Source organism: Rhinatrema bivittatum, chromosome 3 (genome assembly GCF_901001135.1).
Source record: "Rhinatrema bivittatum chromosome 3, aRhiBiv1.1, whole genome shotgun sequence".
NCBI lineage: Eukaryota > Metazoa > Chordata > Amphibia > Gymnophiona > Rhinatrematidae > Rhinatrema > Rhinatrema bivittatum.
This window is the reverse complement of record NC_042617.1, coordinates 305441908-305457703: the sequence shown is the minus strand read 5'-3', so window position 1 is coordinate 305457703 and position 15796 is coordinate 305441908. Positions and strand designations below refer to the sequence as shown.

Sequence of the window (15796 nt, the reverse complement as noted above, 5' to 3'; positions counted from 1 at the left end):
GAACTACAGTATAAGCCCTTAGCTAAACCTGCTTGTAGGAAAGCCAAGATGTCAGAAATGGATGCACGAGTGGGCACAATCCCCCGGTCCACACACCACGACTCAAAAACCTTCCATACGCGGATGTAGGAGAGAGAGGTGAAGGTCTTCCGTGAACGAAACAACATAGGCACCACTGCATCGGAATAGCCTTTGCCTTTTAGACGCCGCCTCTCAAAAGCCATGCCGCTAGACAGAAGTGATCGGCCTGGTCAAAACAGACGGGTCCCTGATGAAGAAGGTTCGGAAGGTACGGAAACCTCAGGGGGTCCTCCACCGCTAGGTTGACTAGATCCGCAAACCACGGATGACGTGGCCACTTGGGAGCCTCTAAAATCACGTCAGTCGGGTGCCTCTCTATCCTTCTGAGCACCTTGCCTATTAGAGGCCAAGGAGGAAACACGTACAGCAGAATAGATGTCGGCCAGGGCAGGACCAGAGCATCTACTCCCTCTGCCCCTGTTTCTCTGCAATGAGCAAAGAAGCGCGGAGCCTTGGCATTTTTGAATGTCGCCATCAGATCCATGCACAGAGTGCCCCATCTGTCGCAGATGAGCTGAAAGGCCTTGTCTGCCAACTCCCACTCTCCTGGGTCGATGAGATGCCGACTTAGAAAATCCGCGTGAAAGTTGTCGACTCCGGCAATGTGGGATGCTGCTATGCTGATTAGATTCTGCTCCGCCCACGCGATTAACACCTGAGCTTCCACCGCCACTGGCTGGCTCCTTGTTCCTCCCTGGCAATTGATGATTGCCACCGTGGTTGCATTGTCGGACAGCACCCTGACCGACTCCCCTCTGATAAGCGGGAGGAAAGCCTCCAACGCCAGCCAGACCGCTCTGGTTTCCAGGTGATTGATTGACCACCGAGATTCTTCCAGAGACCAGCATCCCTGCACCGACATCTGGAGACAAACTGCTCCCCAGCCGGAGAGACTGGCATCCGTAGTTACCACAGTCCAATCCAGTAAAACCAAGGGCCCCCCCCCCTACTCAAATTGTCCAAAACGAGCCACCAATCCAGACTGGAGCGAGCGGCCTCCGTCAGAGGCAGTAGTTAGTAGAACTGTTCGGAAACCGGATTCCAGCGGGGACAGTAGGGCTGACTGTAAAGGGCGCATGTGAGCAAAAGCCCATGGAACCAGTTCCAGAGTGGAGGTCATGGAACCCAACACCTGCAAGTAATCCCAGACTTTCGGACAGCGCTTGGACAGTAAGAGCCACACCTGACCTTGCAATTTGGCAATGCAGTCGGACATTAGGAAAACTCTCCCTCGTTGGGTGTCGAACAAAGCACCCAAAAACGCCAATGACTGGGAAGGTGTTAGATGACTTTTGGAAAAGTTGACCACTCATCTGAGATCTTTCAGTACTTGCAGCACCTGCCATATTGCTGCCTGCCAAAGCGGCTCCGACTTTGCCCAAATCAGCCAATTGTCCAAGTACGGGTGAACAAACAACCCTTCTCTGCGCAGCTGAGCCGCTACCACCACCATTATCTTGGTGAACATCCTGGGTGCCATAGCAAGACCGAAAGGTAGAGCGATAATGCTGACCCAGGATGGAAAATCTCAGGAACTTCTGATGATCTGGCCTGATCCCGATGTGCAGATACGCCTCCGTCAAATCCAGAGATGCAAGAAATTCTCCCGGCCTTACCAAGGCAATGACCGACCTCCACCCGGAAAAGAGGTATTCGTAAACATCTGTTGACTCGCTTTAAGTCAAGTATTGGTCTGAAGGATCCTTCTTTCTTTGGCACGATGAAGTAAATGGAGTAGCGGTCTCTCCATTGAGCTGAAGGAGGAACCGCGCTGAGGTCGATCAAATGCTGCAGCGTCTGTTTTACCACCTGATGCTTTGTGGCATACCTGCACGGGGAGACCAGAAACTGAGGGCAAGAACATAAGAACATAAGAACATGCCATACTGGGTCAGACCAAGGGTCCATCAAGCCCAGCATCCTGTTTCCAACAGTGGCCAATCCAGGCCATAAGAACCTGGCAAGTACCCAAAAACTAAGTCTATTCCATGTTACTGTTGCTAGTAATAGCAGTAGCTATTTTCTAAGTCAACTTAATTAATAGCAGGTAAAGGACTTCTCCAAGAACGTATCCAATCCTTTTTTAAACACAGCTATACTAACTGCACTAACCACATCCTCTGGCAACAAATTCCAGAGTTTAATTGTGCGTTGAGTAAAAAAGAACTTTCTCCGATTAGTTTTAAATGTGCCACATGCTAACTTCATGGAGTGCCCCCTAGTCTTTCTATTATCCGAAAGAGTAAATAACCGATTCACATCTACCCATTCTAGACCTCTCATGATTTTAAACACCTCTATCATATCCCCCCTCAGCCATCACGTCTCCAAGCTGAAAAATCCTAACCTCTTTAGTCTTTCGTCACAGGGGAGCTGTTCCATTCCCCTTATCATTTTGGTAGCCCTACTCTGTACCTTCTCCATCGCAATTATATCTTTTTTGAGATGTGGCGACCAGAATTGTACATAGTATTCAAGGTGCGGTCTCACCATGGAGCGATACAGAGGCACTATGACATTTTCCGTTTTATTGACCATTCCCTTTCTAATAATTCCCAACATTCTGTTTGCTTTTTTGACTGCCGCAGCACACTTTCAATGTGTTATCCACATTTCAATGTGTTATCCACTATGACGCCTAGATCTCTTTCTTGGGTTGTAGCACCTAATATGGAACCTAACATTGTGTAACTATAGCATGGGTTATTTTTCCCTATATGCATCACCTTGCACTTATCCACCTTAAATTTCATCTGCTATTTTGATGCCCAATTTTCCAGTCTCACAAGGTCTTCCTGCAATTTATCACAATCTGCTTGTGATTTAACTACTCTGAACAATTTTGTATCATCTGCAAATTTGATTATCTCACTCATCGTATTTCTTTCCAGATCATTTATAAATATATTGAAAAGTAAGGGTCCCAATACAGATCCCTGAGGCACTCCACTGCCCACTCCCTTCCACTGAGAAAATTGTCCATTTAATCCTACTCTCTGTTTCCTGTCTTTTAGCCAGTTTGCAATCCACGATAGGACATCGCCACCTATCCCATGACTTTTTACTTTTCCTAAAAGCCTCTCATGAGGAACTTTGTCAAACGCCTTCTGAAAATCCAAGTATACTACATCTACCGGTTCACCTTTATCCACATGTTTATTAACTCCTTCAAAAATGTGAAGCAGATTTGTGAGGCAAGACTTGTCTTGGGTAAAGCCATGCTGACTTTGTTCCATTAAACCATGTCTTTCTATATGTTCTGTGATTTTGATGTTTAGAACACTTTCCACTATTTTTCCTGGCACTGAAGTCAGGCTAACCGATCTGTAGTTTCCCGGATCGCCCCTGGAGCCCTTTTTAAATATTGGGGTTACATTAGCTATCCTCCAGTCTTCAGCTACAATGGATGATTTTAATGATAGGTTACAAATTTTTACTAATAGGTCTGAAATTTCATTTTTTAGTTCCTTCAGAACTCTGGGTTTATACCATCCGGTCCAGGTGATTTACTACTCTTCAGTTTGTCAATCAGGTCTACCACATTTTCTAGGTTCATCATGATTTGATTCAGTCCATCTGAATCATTAGCCATGAAAACCTTCTCCAGTACGGGTACCTCCCCTACATCCTCTTCAGTAAACACCGAAGCAAAGAAATCATTTAATATTTCCGTGATGGCCTTATCTTCTCTAAGTGCCCCTTTAACCCCTCGATCAATGGTCCAACTGACTCCATCACAGGCTTTCTGCTTCGGATGTATTTTAAAAAGTTTTTACTGTGAGTTTTTGACTCTACGGCCAACTTCTTTTCAAATTCTCTCTTAGCCTGTCTTATCAATGTCTTACTTTTAACTTGCCAATTTTTATGCATTATCCATTATCCTATTTAAAGTGTAGCTGTGTTTTATCACAGAGAGTACCCACTGGTCTGCTGTGATTTTGGCCCATTCCTCATAAAACAGGAACAATCTGCCTTCTACCATTAGAACCGAGGAATGGACCGGCTGCCCATCATTGTGAGAACTTTCTGGCTGGTGTGGACTGAGAGGTACCTGGTCTGCAGAAGCGTCTTCCATGAAAAGGCTGAGACCACGCCTGTTGTCTGTTAAGAGTTCTGCAGAAAGGGGGCCGTAGGCGCCCTAGACGCCGACCTCCATGAAACCGGGCTCGAGAAGTAAAAGATCCTCTTGACCGTGGCCTGTCTTCTGGCAAGCGATGAATCTTATTCTCTCCAAGGGACTGGATCATATCCTCAAGTTCTTTTCCAAACAACAGCTTGCCCTTAAAAGGTAAGGAGCCCAGTTGAGACTTCGAGGAAGCATCCGCCGACCAGTTCTATAACCATAATAACCTACGGGCCGAAGCAGCGGACACCATAGACCTGCCTGACGTTCGAAGGAGATCATACAGGGTGTCTGCACTATAAGCAACCACAGACTCAAGACGTCCTGCCTGAAGACCTTCCTCCTCTGACAAAGATTCATTCGCCTGCAGTTGCTGTACCCAGCGAAGACCAGCCCTCAAAGCAAAGTTGCTACACAATGCCGCTCGGATACCAAGTACAGAGACCTCAAAAATCTTTTTAAGCAGCAATTCCAGCTTTCAATCCTGCAGATCCTTCAGGGCCGTCGCCCCTGTGACTGGGATCATGGTCTTTTTTGTCACCGCCGAAACTGCGGCGTCCACTTTGGGAACACGAAGAATCTCCAACGCCTCCTCAGGAAGTGGATAAAGTTTGTCCATAGCCTTTGTGACTTTCAACCCCAAATCTGGGGTGTCCCATTCTCTAAAGAGGAGATCCGTGGCCAAAAAATGGAATGGAAAAGAGGTAGGTGGACCCCTCAAGCCCAATAACACAGGATCCATCGATCCCAAGTGAGATTCTTCCTGTGGAGCGTCTATTCTCAATTCCCCCAAAATGGAAGGAATGAGAGGAACCAGTTCCTCTTTTCTGAACAGACGAACATCCTTCGGGTCATCTCCTTCGATGACATGAGAACCATGTGCAGCACTCTGCTGCTGGTCCCAGTCCCCCTCTACCCCACACCCCCCCCCCCCCTCGGAGGCTGGGATTGCAAATCCTGTCCATCTGGATCTGCTGTGTCTAAGGATGTGTCTGAGTCAACCTGCAGCACCCTGGTCCGCAAGGATGCTTCTCCCTAGGAGCCCCCGTGGGCCCCTGAGATGCGGCCCTCTTCTGGGCCTTGGGAGGTGGATCTAAAGGCTCCAAATCCGGAATAGCAAGTTTCTTGCTGGCTTTCCTGGCCTTAAAGGCCTTATGATTGACTAACACAAACTCAGAAGAAAAAGATGAGGCAGAATCTTCCGAATCGGTATCGGGTGCTTCTCCCTGTCCCATGGGATCTGCCTGTGCCCTAGAGCGCAGCCTCTTAGTCTCCCCCACCATGATCTGTGCCGCCGACGAAAAGGCACTCAAAATGGCGCCGTTTCCCGCGCTCAATGGGAAAGAACAGGGAGGAGGGACTGGCAGCTCTCCTACTGCCTGCGCAACCGACCGACTCTGAATCATGACCCCCCCTGGTGCCTGCAGAGGATCCCACGCCGCCGGGGAGGCAGGCAGAACAAAGTACGTCTCAGGACAGGCGCGCCCGACCGTAGCCACTCGCGCAGCAAGCTGCTCTACGTGGCATCAGCACCTGAAACTAAAGATCCCCATCAACACTTAGCAATTACAGCGAAGGGAAAACCGACCACAAGACAAATACCGGCGCACACACAGTCGATCTGCTGGAGACTGAGTAATACTACTGGCAGACTGTGGGTGGCACCCAGGTATATATGGCAGAGTCTGTCACAACTTTCTCTGTCTCCATCTGCTGGTGTGGAGGCAAAACCCAGGAATCTGGACTGATCCGGGTATGTACAGGGAACAGCACTTAGCTGGCTAAATTCTAATCAGCTATCTTATTAGCCAGCTAGAATTTAGCCAGATAAGTGCCCAAATATTCATTTTTGCAGCTAACTTCTGAGTTAGCTGGTTAAATGCTTTTGAATATGGATCTCAATATGTTTTAGACTGAGAAATGTAATAACAGACTGAGAAAACTGACTAATTTTCCAGACAGCAGCCCACATCTGGAACATTCTGATTGGGCTAGTCCCCATATAGACTTTGCTGTAATTAGAGAGCAACAGCTGTGAAGCAGGGTGAAAGTAACAGCTGTGAAGATGTAGGTACCTTACAAAAGTATTAAACGCAAAGAAGAGAAGATTATAACAAAATGATTGTACAAGCTACTGGATTTAATTTTGTTCCTAGGCTGACTTGCCCCGTTATGATCTCACAGAACCCATGCACTGAATCTCCAATGACGACAACTTGTCTAAATTCCAACAGTGTTTTATTCCAACAGGTAATCAAAACAAGTAACTTACTGGTTGCAGTCTTGACGGGGATGAAAGAGGAGAGGTTGATTTCAGGTTCAGAGCACTGACTCCAGAGTTGAAATAGTTGTTGTAGGAATTGTACTGGAGATTTAAGTAGAATTATAGTATACGTCTGGTTAAAAGGAAATGCCTTCCCAAGGAACAGGAGAGATGAGAGGCCACTTGCTTCTTCTTTCTCTCAGAAACACACACATACACTGAAAGCCTCCCACCAGGCATGGACCAGAATCTGAGCCAACAGAAAGTGCCCAGAATCAGTGGGGCTGGAAACATGTGATCATAAAGGGCCAACAATGACAAGACTACAGGATTACAGAAGTTTGTAGTCCTTCTGTGACATCACACTAGCTTACAAGCAATATCACTCCCTAATCAGTGCTTAACACTAAATATCAAGATAACACTCCTTCCGGAAAGGGATACAAGCACTATTCACTATTTGAATTCTCTCTTTATATCATAAACAATTTTTATTCCCTTAGAAAAAAATTTTCAACATACAAAAATAATTTTTATCTCTCAAGCATTAATTATACAATTTGCAAAAATGTGTTTAATATATCTAGATAACTCAATTAAAAAACATTTCATCACTCATACCCACACATACTCAATCGTATTCACAACGCACTCATAAAATTTTTATTCACTAAATCATGTGCAAATTATTTCTCCATCTAATTTCTTCATATGTGACAACCATCTAATCACTAATTAAGTGACAACTAATTATTAACTTTCTTGATTCAAGATTTATATTAACCAATGATGTCTTCTTTCCCAGTCTTTATTACCCCAAATACATTTCACTTATTGTTCCATAAACCCCCAGAACACTTCCTAATACCCTCTCAATGGATCCTGATGACACTGATATCTATTCAAATTATTCCCGACAGGGCCCTTGTTTTGCCTGATGGCTTCTTCAGGGGAATCTTTAATATGATCTTTTCAATAGTTAACTCTCATCATTGGACAGAAATCACTTTTGCACTTGTTATTTTCTTGTTTCGTAAATAATTCGCTGGTGTCACTTGCACACCGAAACCACTAAATAAACAAACAAGAAATTATTTACCACCACATTTTACCATGACATTATTTCTCGATCTCTAATCATTACTATTATTAAAATACCACTTAATGCCTTTAATGCTTGACACTACCACTCTATTGAATCCTTCGAAAGATATTCAACGGGTTGATTAGTGCTGCCCATTTCCTTCAATATTTCTTGAATCCAAAAATTACAACGAGTAATTAATTACTGTGAATTTGTTATTACAAATCCACTCTAACCCTCCTTCACACCTGTTAATCTATGTCGGGATCATCTCACCGATCATATTTTATACTACTCAACTTCCCTCAGTACCAGATAGCAGCTCTTAGATAAATACAATGCACCTTCACTAAGCATAGACAAATTCCATACCTTCCCTTTCTTTCAAACCTTAAACCAACCAATCCTTCAAACCACTATCAACACCATTATCTTCTTCTCAATACAATTTCTTCATTTCACAACATCCCAAAGTGGTTAACCTATATGAGATAAATCATAATTTCAACTCAATCTCACATATTTCTACCTTTTGCCTCCTACTTATAAAATACCAGACACAAACACCTACCTCCACACTTAAATCTTTCAGCTCTGCTCCATTCTTTATCTCTCTCCGTCTGAGATGCTCACAGCTTCAGAAACCCGGTTACGCCCCATCTTAAACCACACCTTAAATACTTCCCCTGCGACTACAAACACACCAACCACCGAATTCTTCTCCGTCTTACTCTCTTCTCATTGGTGAAAACCCGCATTTACCAATACCCAAAAATATACATGTAACACAGCGATCCATGGAAACAACCTTCTTTTTGCAGAGATCACCTAAAAAAACTCTTCCCACCTCTGGAGGCTAGAGTGGCAGACCTGGAGGAGCTGTGGTAGATAGAGCGGTATATAGATGAAACCATCAGGGACATAGTAGCCAAGTCCCAACTCCAGTCTGGCAGCCCTGGTACTGCCTTGGATTAGGAAGGTCTCATGATTGGAGAGCATCAACCTGGTGCAGCAGAAAATGATTCTGGAGCAAGGACCTGCTCTCCAGGTAATGTATTTTCCTCTCACATCGAGGATGTGTCTCCCAGGGCTACTGCCTAGGAGACCTTAGAGATCTCTCAGCAATCCTTTTGTTTCATTCTCAGAGGTGAATCTCCTTAACAACCTTACATGTCCGAGCTCTGAAGTAAAAACTTTGGAAGTAATCCTAAATAAACATCTGGCGATGCACTCATATTTCAGATGCTTAAAAGCATCTGTAACCCCCTCTTTGGGGACTTCTGGAATGTAGGGGCAGACTGTAGTCCATGGGGCCATTTATTTCACCAACCTCCTTTTTCTCACTACAGTCTCAGTCCAATTGACCTCGGGGTGCTGGGGTTCATTCTAGTGGGGAGGAGAATAAACCTTTCGGGCCCTGGCTCACAGAGGTGGGGACCCACATACAGTCTCTCACTTCCTTTAAACTCTTATGCTTGGGAAGTCCTCATTTTAGATTCACCTCTACACTTGAATGAAGCGCTGGACACTGGTTGGGTGTGAAACCAAAATTTACTGTAACAAAAAATACTGCAAGTCCAATTTGCACCAAAACTTCTCCAGTTTTACTCTCACAAGAATAAACAGTCAGAAGGTGCCTTTTCTTCCTCAGTTTTAACAACTGAGTCAGTGTCCCTTTGGGTGGCAAGCACTAGGAAAAGCCCCAACACTTCTCGGTAAAAGAGAGTGGGCTCCTATTAGGGCTGTGATCTCCTATCTTTTCCTCTGATGGCAAAAGCTGGACTTCTGGTGGAGAAATTCCCAAAAAGTGTCAAAATACAAAACTCTCTCTCTCCATCCCAATGGATAGGAACTAGTGGGCAAAAGAATTCCTCCCAAAACAACTGTAACACCACTCTCTATAAAAACACTTCTGTCTTCTTCTTCTTTGACAGATCCCTGCTGTTCCTTCTTAGCTGGGCTGAGAGAATTACAACCCAGACCTTTCTTGACCTCCCAAGGCAGAAACCAAGCTCCACACAAAAATCAAAATCCCTGCTCAAAAACAAACTCTCCCAAATTCTTCTCCACTCTCAGAGACACCTCCTGCCAGACCACAGGGTGCGGTGCTAGGAATATGTCTCTTCCCCTGGTTCTAGACTGTGGGGTCTAGGATGGAGAATCACTTCAGCAACTCTCCTTCCTCTCCAAAACTCTTACACAGAAGCCACACTTCTCCTTGTGATATTAGCAAAAATAAGCGGGCGCTTTAAACTTGCACATCGATACGGCATTAATGCAAAGGATTTTAAATGCACACTACATAGAGAAAAGCACACAAAAAACTTGGTCGGAGGAGGTTGGTTGATGATCACAAGGAACACATTACCCGATTGCAGTGGTAAAAAGAACATAGTATGAAACCTTCCTCTCTGCCCTAAAAAATTCTTATCAATAAAATAGCGCACATTTTGATTTAATTACATTAACAATGGTGCAAATACTCGTCAACTTTCACGAGAGGCCAAAATCTAAAATCTAAAAATGTAAATTAAATAATTATCTTTGCAAAACAGCTTGATAAGAGGTGATTTCAAGTGGAGTTGTAGAGTTTCAAGACATATATCCCTCTAAACACACATTCTTTAGTGCATTTATTTGGTGGCATCCTGCTTTTTATAGCACATTGCTGACCAATCCAGACAAGCCTCTATGGAGGTGATTGCAGGGGTGGTCTGAAAACAACTAAATTCTAGCCGGGTTTAAGCTAGGGTCAGTTTAATTGGTGGCGACCTAGAGGGTCCCTACACATCATATTTCCAACTCTGGTTCATTTGAGGCCTTCACCCCTATGTTAATGCAGAAGATCCAACCACTGCAATACATGCATTGATCACCACATGTTTGGATTATTGTAATTCGCTATGCTCCTGGTTACAAAAACATCAGCTGCCTTGGCTACAATTGATACAGAACACTGCTGCCTGTTTATCTGGGGCTAGGCAAAGATATCACATTACTCCAATTCTTCAATGCTTTCACTAGCTCCTAGTTCAGTGCAGAATTATTTTTAAGGTCTGTATATTAAAAAAATCCAGTCTACTTGTCTGACTAGCTGACTATCTATTTTCCTGGCAGAACATTGTTTTCCAGTCAAGATCTTCTTTTGAAAATCATCAACAAATGTTCAATTGGCTGAAACTTGGAAAAGATCTTTTTCTGTGCTAGGTCCTTCAATCTGGAACCGAATGCCAAAAGAAATCAGATTAATGTTAGACTATTTGCTATTATAGAAACTCTGTCAGGCGAGGCTGTTTTCCACAGATTTTCAAAGATTCTACCTATTTTGGCTATATTAGAGTTGTAGTTTTTCAGTAATCTGGTTCTTTTGTAAGGGCTTCGCCCATAAAGTTCATGTTTACTATGAACTGATGCGATGTGCGAATGGACATCGGTATATAAGAGACATTAAATAAATAAATAAATAAATAAATAAATAAATTCTACTCTTTTATTTATTTTTATTTTTTAAGCTGTATTTTTGATTTTTTTTATTTCCCATATTATATCTTGTGTATTATGAAATGTTTGTTATATTAATGCTGTGTTGTACACTTCTCTGAGCTTAACAGATGAGTAGTGTAATATGTGAGACATAAATAAATTAAATAAAATAAACTCTAGGGTGAATACCATCCAGGCTTGGTGATTTATTAATCTTTAGTTTGCCACTTTGCTCCTTTACATCTTTCAGTTTCTCAGTTTTTTTGCTTCAGTTCTTATGGTTCATCACCTTCAAAGATAGTTACCAGTGTGGGTATCTTCCCAATATTCTCCTCAGTGAAGACCAAAGCCAATAATTAATTTAGTTCTTTTTTGCTCTGACTCTGTCCTCCCTGAGCACCCTTTTTCCCCCTATACTTTGATGTGGTCTCTGTGTCTGTCAGGCATGCTTGTGAGGCAGATGCTATGTTGTGCTTACCTGTTTGTGTGTGACACAGTTTGGGCTTTTTAACACTGCATGACCCATGCTTGAGTCTCTGCCCTCTTTGCTACTGTGTTTGCACTGTGTCTTACTTTCCAGTCTCTGCTTTACATGTGGTTAGCTGTTGCTTGCAATGGAAAGACACCCTCCAAAAATGTCAACAGACTAATGAGCTACGACTACTCTCTACAGAAACTTATGTTGTCCCTTTCTCAATATATAATCGCTAATGATTCTGCTTTTACATTATAGACTCTACCAATTTGCTCAGAAAACAAGGTAAACTTTCTAGCCTGTTGCTCCCCTCTGGTGCCTTTACTAAAGATGAGTGTTGCCAACCCTCTAGTTCTCTGGCACCACCGTTGTTCTTTGTGATAGGTTTCATGCTATTGTTAGGCGCTCTGAAGTTTCATATGTAAGGGGGACCCCCATTTCTGTTCCTTACTTGCTTGGCAGCAGTGGCCTTCACAGGTTTGGCTGCCAGTGGTAATGTCAGTGTAGGTAGAGCTGTCTATGAGCCTTGGCGGTCCCCAATGGAAAGTGCTATAGTTTAATAAAACTAGTGTGCCCATTTTGAGAGGGTCAGAGGATCCTGGAGAAAGGACTTAGGCCAGAGTCTAGATAGAGGCGTTAACTTTAACACAGGGATTAAGGAGTGAGTCTCTCCTTGTGGAGAGCACTGCAATAGGACCAAGAAGGAAGCCCGAGGAGAAGAAGCCTTTTTAGGGAAAGTGCTGCCCAAGATTTGGGCAATAAGGATTCTTTTTGGGAGAGGAAAAGTCTTAGGTTTCAACAGCTAGAACTCCTGAGAGGCTGCCAGAGTGAAAGAGGAAACTGAGAAAAGAAAACCAAAGAGGACTTGTTCTTGAGGAGGTTTCACCAGAAAGAAGAAACTGCTCCCATTGAGGATGGGTTCTGATAAAGAAATCAGCAAGAAGCTCCCAGTGGTGGTGGATGAGAAGCCATGGAACAGAGAAGGAGAGTTGTCCCTACCACGCAGGTACCGGGGAGAGTCCCAGGAAGTTGGGTGATATTCTTCAAGAGCTTACATGGAGAGGCGTGTATCCATTGGGAAAGGAGAGAGTCTGACATTTATTTTCTCTACAGTTTGGACTTTGTTGCAGTGTTGATGCCCTATCTTTGGGGATGCCATACATTTTTTGGACTTTGTTTTTGCCTGTCATCAATGCCAATAAAGACCTTGATTTTGGACAACAAACTTTGGAGTCTGAGTCGTGTTTTGGTGGTGATTGAACTGATGAGTGGAGGAGCCCCAATGAGAGAATCCTAAGGGCTTTGAAGGCCTGCTTTCTTTCTCCTCCTGTGCGAGAACCCCGGGGAGGTCATGGGGACTGCCCTAGACCATGACGTTTCCAGTGAGCACCTATGTCCAATAGATGATCAGGAGGGGGAGGGGGGCTATACATATTATAAGTCTCTTCACAACTCTTGGGAGATTTCCATCTAGGTCATGCTTAAAGTTGCCAAGAAGTTCCATGTCGAAGGCATACCTGGGACCTTTTGAGTTACAGTCACCCTGAGATTGCTATTGATTATCAGAGAGCAGAGGCAGTGGCAGGGGGAGGGGGGCGGAAGAAATGGAATAATATTTATCAGCTTTCTCTCTTCCACCCCCACCCCCCAATCCCCCAATTAATCTACATTTTCTCTCTCTTTTTCCCACCCATCATCATCATCTGTCCCTCCTCCAGAGATGACCCCAGCATACTTCCCCTTCTTCTCCCCTGACCCCATCACTCTCTTTGTTCCCACTCCCTATAAGTCAAAGCTCTATGACTTATGCATCCTCACTTTACCCTTAGCTATGTGAGTCCCAAGCCCTAGAATCACAGCTGCATGAGTTTTGTATGTGTTGCAGCCCGTCTCCAGTTTCTACGCCCATGCTGCTTGCAGTATCTGCTCTGGACTCACTCAACTTCTCCTGTTCTCTGCAGGTTTACTAAGGAAAGGGAATAGCTGAGCTCTATACAGAGGGGGCCCTAAGATGGTCAAAGATTTGGCAGCTAGTATTCAATGCCAAGTAGTGCAGAGTCATGCATCTGGGGTGCGGTAATCCAAAAGAGCTGAATCTGATGGGGGTGTAAAAGTGATGTGCAAGGACCAAGAGAGGGACTTTGGGGTAATAGTGTCGGGTGATTTGAAGATGGCAAAGCAATGTGACAGTGCAACAGCTAAAGCCAGAAGAATGTTCAGCTGCATAGAGAGAGGAATAACCAGTGAGAAAAAGGAGGTGATAATCCCCTTGTACAGGTCCTTGGTGAGGCCTCACCTGGAGTACTGTGTTCAGTTCTGAGTCTCAAAAAGGATAGAGATAGGATGAAGAAAGGCCAGAGAAGGACCAAAATAGTGTGGGGTCTGTATTGGAAGGCTGAAGGAGAGGCTGAAGGATATGAATATGTATACCCTCGAAGAAAGGAGGTGTAGGGTAGATAATAGAGACCTTCACCTAAAATGTTTTAATGATGACCAAACTTCAAACCTTTTCTATTGGAAAGAACAATAGAACTAGGGGTCACAAAATGAAACTCCAGGGAGGATGACTCAGAACCCATGTCAGGAAATATTTCTTCATGGAAAGGTTGGTGGATGTCAGGAATGCCCTTCTAGAGGAGGTGGTGAAGATGAAAACAGTCAAAGAATTCAAAGGGGGATGGGAGAAATACTGTGGATCTCTAAAGGCTAGAGGATAGAAACGAGGAAAGCAAGTAGAGGGGTAACTTGCTGGTGTGGCGGTTACTACCCTTTACAGAAGGCATGGAGATTACTAATCTTAACTAATATGCCTTGATGCTTTTAATGCAACTGCAACATTGTTCTCCACTTTGACAGCAGGGGAAAAGGGGAATTGGATACAGGCAACAACCAAGAGGGCCCAGTTTCTACAGTCTGGGATTCTGATATGCAGATATAAGGGAAAAACATAAGAATGCTTCTATGGCCAAGTCCATAAGCAAAGCACATCAAGCAGCACTGTCTGAATTTTCAAGAAAGCTCATCACCCAGTAAAAATGTTGCTACCTATAATTTTTATGGGTATCATGAGGCTTGGGGATAACTGCATAGAGGGGCTGTTACTAGTACCTTAAGCTTGCAGGGCAGACTGGTTGGACCATTTGGTCCTTTTCTGCTGTAATTTCTCTGTTTCTCTTTCTAGTGTTTCCCTTCAGACCTTGCAGTTGATGCAAATTCCCTGAGTCTCAGGGTGAAATCCTGAGGGTTCCCAGGTATGGTCATAAGGGAAAAGCCGAGCAGTCCTGTTTTTTTCCCCATTGCAGTGTTAAGAGTTGTGGCTTCTTCCTTTCTTAAGATAAAGTGAAACTACAAGTTCACAGATTCAATGGGAATAAAACCAGGACTGGCTCAGCCTATTCCTGATGACCTGCTCTTGTTAGCCACCTCAGTTTTCATACAGTCACTGCTCTCTGTGTATTCTGTTCTAGCCATCCTACTCTACTGTCTTCCCCCATGAACACCTTTGAAATAACAGTCTTCCCCACCAGTGCAGGGAGGCACGCTGTAATGGCAGCTTTGTCACCATCTGTTTCCTGTTTTGGGGTCGCTGTGGCAGAGATGCCAAAGGCTTAGATCTGGAGTTTTCCAGCTGAAGGTGGAGCTGTGTGCCCACAGCAGGTGGTGAGGGGGTAGTACAGTGCTTGGTGGGCGTCTGTATGTAACTTCCAGCTCCCTGTCACACAAAACAAATGCTGGCAACCTGTTTTTAACGGGGTGAGCACTACATCTCCAAGGCCCCCCCCCCCCCCCGGTATATGAACTGCTCCTTTTACTACCTCTTTTCACTTGCAAAAGTAAGACACGACATACAGTTCCCAAAACAAAGCTCCTTTTACTTGATAAACGTAGCAAGGGAAAATATTTACAAAAGTACATTTCTTTTGTTCATCCAATTTAATGGATAGATTTCAATATGCAAGAAAATTACTTCAGACAGAAAGTCATTCCTGGGGGGGCCAAGACGTAGGCTTGCTGAGAAGATGTGGTGTTTGAGCTCCCTGACTACCCTGCTGTTTTTTGTTTTCCTTTTTTTTTCCTTTTTTCATGTACGCTAGGTTCCAAATGTAAGAAGTTAAGAGAGCAACCTGTGAGGGCTCCTGTTGCTTTCTTTAATCAGCAGAGAAAAATTGTGGAGTTTCCCACCAGGCCATATGACTTTCACCCAGGGCATCTGCATTGTTGGGACCAGAGGAGCACGAGGTCCTGCTGTGGGAGGAGGAAGTTTCCCTCAGCCCACCTGTGCTGGCA

The 15796-nt window shown here is 44.2% G+C and overlaps 1 protein-coding gene across 2 annotated transcripts in view; it reads right to left on the bottom strand.

The window, feature by feature from the left end:
* TESPA1 (thymocyte expressed, positive selection associated 1) overlaps positions 1 to 15796 on the bottom strand; it is a 145073-nt gene that overhangs the window by 117368 nt on the left and 11909 nt on the right. For both annotated transcript variants that reach the window (XM_029595120.1, XM_029595121.1), the window contains exon 2: positions 6477 to 6569. The gene's annotated coding sequence lies outside the window, so the exon portion shown is untranslated. The remainder of the gene's footprint in view (positions 1 to 6476; positions 6570 to 15796) is intronic.